Here is a 5,000-nt window from a genome sequence, read left to right as displayed (position 1 = left end):
CGTCCCCCTCGACCATCTCGGAGCACGGTCGGTGCAGGCCAGGTCGAGGGGCCGAGAGCGCAGGCCGACCGTCCGCCTCCCTCGACCAGCTGGGCGCACGGTCGGTGCAGGCCGTCGAGTTAGCCGGCCGTCCCCCTCGACCATCTCGGAACACGGTCGGTGCAGGCCAGGTCGAGGGGCCGAGAGCGCAGGCCGACCGTCCGCCTCCCTCGACCAGCTGCGAACACGGTCGGTGCAGGCCAGGTCGAGGGGCCGAGAGCGCAGGCCGACCGTCCGCCTCCCTCGACCAGCTGCGAACACGGTCGGTGCAGGCCAGGTCGAGGGGCCGAGAGCGCAGGCCGACCGTCCGTCTCCCTCGACCAGCTCTACACAAGGTCGGTGCAGGCCGTCGAGCCAGCCGGCCGTCCGCCTCGACCATCTCGGAACACGGTCGGTGCAGGCCAGGTCGAGGGGCCGAGAGCGCAGGCCGACCGTCCGCCTCCCTCGACCAGCTGGGCGCACGGTCGGTGCAGGCCGTCGAGTTAGCCGGCCGTCCCCCTCGACCATCTCGGAACACGGTCGGTGCAGGCCAGGTCGAGGGGCCGAGAGCGCAGGCCGACCGTCCGCCTCCCTCGACCAGCTGCGAACACGGTCGGTGCAGGCCAGGTCGAGGGGCCGAGAGCGCAGGCCGACCGTCCGTCTCCCTCGACCAGCTCTACACAAGGTCGGTGCAGGCCGTCGAGCCAGTCGGCCGTCCGCCTCGACCATCTCGGAACACGGTCGGTGCAGGCCAGGTCGAGGGGCCGAGAGCGCAGGCCGACCGTCCGCCTCCCTCGACCAGCTGCGAACACGGTCGGCGCAGGCCGTCGAGTTAACCGGCCGTCTCCCTCGACCAGTTCGGCGCACGGTCGGTGCAGGCCAGGTCGAGGGGCCGAGAGCGCAGGCCGACCGTCCGTCTCCCTCGACCAGCTCTACACAAGGTCGGTGCAGGCCGTCGAGCCAGTCGGCCGTCCGCCTCGACCATCTCGGAACACGGTCGGTGCAGGCCAGGTCGAGGGGCCGAGAGCGCAGGCCGACCGTCCGCCTCCCTCGACCAGCTGCGAACACGGTCGGCGCAGGCCGTCGAGTTAGCCGGCCGTCTCCCTCGACCAGCTCGGCGCACCGTCGGTGCGGCCAGGTCGAGGGGCCGAGAGCGCAGGCCGACCGTCCGCCTCCCTCGACCAGCTGGGCGCACGGTCGGCGCAGGCCGTCGAGCCAGCCGGCCGTCCGCCTCGACCATCTCGGAACACGGTCGGTGCAGGCCAGGTCGAGGGGCCGAGAGCGCAGGCCGACCGTCCGCCTCCCTCGACCAGCTGCGAACACGGTCGGCGCAGGCCGTCGAGTTAGCCGGACGTCTCCCTCGACCAGCTCGGCGCACGGTCGGTGCAGGCCAGGTCGAGGGGCCGAGAGCGCAGGCCGACCGTCCGCCTCCCTCGACCAGCTGCGAACACGGTCGGCGCAGGCCGTCGAGTTAGCCGGCCGTCTCCCTCGACCAGCTCGGCGCACCGTCGGTGCGGCCAGGTCGAGGGACCGAGAGCGCAGGCCGACCGTCCGTCTCCCTCGACCAGCTCTACACACGGTCGGTGCAGGCCGGTCGAGGGGCCGAGAGCGCAGGCCGGCCGGCAGTCTCCCTCGACCATCTCGGAACACGGTCGGTGCAGGGCAGCCGGCAATCGACTTGGCTGCACCGACTGTCTGCCGAGCTGGTCGAGCGTGACTGCCGGCTGACCTGCGCACTGGACCCCTCGGAGAGCTGAAGTGACACTTCCATATTTTCAGTGCAACTTAGTGGAGGGGAGACTGCCGGCCTATCGGCGCGCTAGGCCCTTCGACTTGGCTGCACCGACTTGTCGGCCGAGCCGGTCGAGGGAGACTGCCGGCTGGCCTGCGCGCTGCGCCCCTCGGATACCTGAAGTGACACTTCCTTTTTTTTTTTTTTCAGTGCAACTTAATCGAGGCGCTGGGCCCCTCGACTGGGTACACCGACCGTCTGCCGAGCTGACCGAGGGAGACTGCCGGCTTGCCTGCGCGCTGGGCCCCTCGCATAGCTTAAGTGGCTTCCATTTTTTCAGAGTAAAATTGCCATTTTGAGAGTGCACGGCTTAGGCCTTGGAGTAGGTGGACCTGTTTGGTATCAAAGGAAAGGCCTTGACAAGGGCTACAATCCTGGGGGGATAAATTGGACCTGTGTGTCCCAGGGTTCGAGGAGTGAATTTTTGAAAATATGTCTTTTTGGAGAAAAGCTTAAGTGACACTTCCTTTTTTCAATGTGAAATATTTCTGTGCATGATGGGGAGGAGTGTAGTACGTAGTTTTTTTCCTCTTGTCCAGACGAACATTTCGATACCAAGAACACCCACTTACGCCCAAGAGTACGAAAGATACAATCAAAATGGCAATGAGGTCGGAAAGTTCCAAGTCAGTGACAATGTAGATTTTTTTCATACCTCCCGAACCCGACCCCCCCGGGGCACCAATTTTTCAGGGATTGTAGACCAGACCCCAGAAAAACTTTCCTGAAGGTTTGGTCTCTTAACTCTTATAATTATGAAAGATATGGTCCGAATGCGGGGAAAAGCGACTTTTGTAATTGACCGAAATTCCAACTCAGATGGTGGGGTAGTTGGGGTATACACTTTACAGGACCTTGAGTCTGGGGTCGAAATCGGAGGAATGGAGGACCGCACTGACTGTCTGCCGAGCGGGTCGAGGCAGTCTGCCGGCTGGGATCCTCGGAAAGCTTAAGTGACAATTCCATTATTTCTTTTGTTTTTTTTTCGTGCAACTTGGTCGAGGGGGACGGACGGTCGGCCTGCGCTCTCTGCCCCTCGACCGGCCTGCACCGACCGTGTGCCGAGCTGGTCGAGGGAGACGGCCGGCTGCCTCGACGGTCTGCACCGACCGTCTGCCGAGCTGGTCGAGGGAGACGGCCGGCCGGCCTGAGCGCTCTGTCCCTCGACCTGCCTGCACCGACCGTGTGTAGAGCTGGTCGAGGGAGACGGCCGGCCGGCCTGCGCGCTCTGCCCCTCGACCTGCCTGCACCGACCGTGTGCCGAGCTGGTCGAGGGCGACGGCCGGCCGGCCTGCGCTCTCGGGCCCTCGACCTGGCTGCACCGACCGTGAGCCGAGCTGGTCGAGGGAGACGGCCGGCCGGCCTGCGCTCTCTGCCCCTCGACCTGGCTGCACCGACCGTGCGCCGAGCTGGTCGGGGGAGACGGCCGGCTGGCTCGACGTTCTGCAGCGACCGTGTGCCCAGCTGGTCGAGGGGGACGGACGGCCGGCCTGCGCTCTCGGCCCCTCGACCTGGCCGCACCGACCGTGCGCCGAGCTGGTCGAGGGAGACGGCCGGCTGCCTCGACGGTCTGCACCGACCGTGTGCCGAGCTGGTCGAGGTGGACGGCCGGCCGGCCTGCGCTCTCGGGCCCTCGACCTGGCTGCACCGACCGTGTGTAGAGCTGGTCGAGGGAGACGGCCGGCTGCCTCGACGGTCTGCACCGACCGTGTGCCGAGCTGGTCGAGGTGGACGGCCGGCCGGCCTGCGCTCTCGGGCCCTCGACCTGGCTGCACCGACCGTGTGCCGAGCTGGTCGAGGGAGACGGCCGGCCGGCCTGCGCGCTCTGCCCCTCGACCTGGCTGCACCGACCGTGCGCCGAGCTGGTCGAGGGAGACGGCCGGCTGGCTCGACGGCCTGCACCGACCGTGTGCCGAGCTGGTCGAGGGGGACGGCCGGCTGGCTCGACGTTCTACAGCGACCGTGTGCCCAGCTGGTCGAGGGAGACGGCCGGCCGGCCTGCGCGCTCTGCCCCTCGACCTGCCTGCACCGACCGTGTGTAGAGCTGGTCGAAGGAGACGGCCGGCTGCCTCGACGGCCTGCACCGACCTTCTGCCGAACTGGTCGAGGGAGACGGCCGGCCGGCCTGCGCTCTCTGCCCGTCGACCTGGCCGCACCGACCGTGTGCCGAGCTGGTCGAGGGGGACGGCCGGCTGGCTCGACGTTCTGCAGCGACCGTGTGCCCAGCTGGTCGAGGGAGACGGCCGGCCGGCCTGCGCGCTCTGCCCCTCGACCTGCCTGCACCGACCGTGTGTAGAGCTGGTCGAGGGAGACGGCCGGCTGCCTCGACGGCCTGCACCGACCGTCTGCCGAACTGGTCGAGGGAGACGGCCGGCCGGCCTGCGCTCTCTGCCCCTCGACCTGGCTGCACCGACCGTGCGCCGAGCTGGTCGAGGGAGACGGCCGGCTGGCTTGCGCGCTCTGCCCCTCGACCTGGCTGCACCGACCGTGCGCCGAGCTGGTCGAGGGAGACGGCCGGCTGCCTCGACCTGCCTGCACCGACCGTGTGCCGAGCTGGTCGAGGGCCGGCCGGCCTGCGCTCTCGGGCCCTCGACCTGGCTGCACCGACCGTGCGCCGAGCTGGTCGAGGGAGACGGCCGGCTGGCCTGCGCGCTCTGCCCCTCGACCTGGCTGCACCGACCGTGCGCCGAGCTGGTCGAGGGAGACGGCCGGCTGCCTCGACCTGCCTGCACCGACCGTGTTTAGAGCTGGTCGAGGGGGACCGCCGGCCGGCCTGCGCTCTCGGGCCCTCGACCTGGCTGCACCGACCGTGCGCCGAGCTGGTCGGGGGAGACGGCCGGCTGGCTCGACGTTCTGCAGCGACCGTGTGCCCAGCTGGTCGAGGGGGACGGACGGCCGGCCTGCGCTCTCGGGCCCTCGACCTGGCTGCACCGACCGTGTGCCGAGCTGGTCGAGGGAGACGGACGGCTGGCTCGACCTGCCTGCACCGACCGTGTTTAGAGCTGGTCGAGGGGGACCGCCGGCCGGCCTGCGCTCTCGGCCCCTCGACCTGGCTGCACCGACCGTGCGCCGAGCTGGTCGAGGGGGACGGCCGGCTTGCTCGACGGCCTGCACCGACCGTGCGCCCAGCTGGTCGAGGGAGGCGGACGGTCGGCCTGCGCTCTCGGCCCCTCGACCTGGCCGCACCGAC

Source organism: Saccostrea echinata, unplaced genomic scaffold (assembly GCF_033153115.1).
Source record: "Saccostrea echinata isolate AGI-Se365-2 ecotype Australia unplaced genomic scaffold, CSIRO_AGI_Sech_v1 ptg000059l, whole genome shotgun sequence".
In the NCBI taxonomy this organism is placed as follows: Eukaryota; Metazoa; Mollusca; class Bivalvia; order Ostreida; family Ostreidae; genus Saccostrea; species Saccostrea echinata.
Note: the sequence above shows the minus strand (reverse complement) of the source record.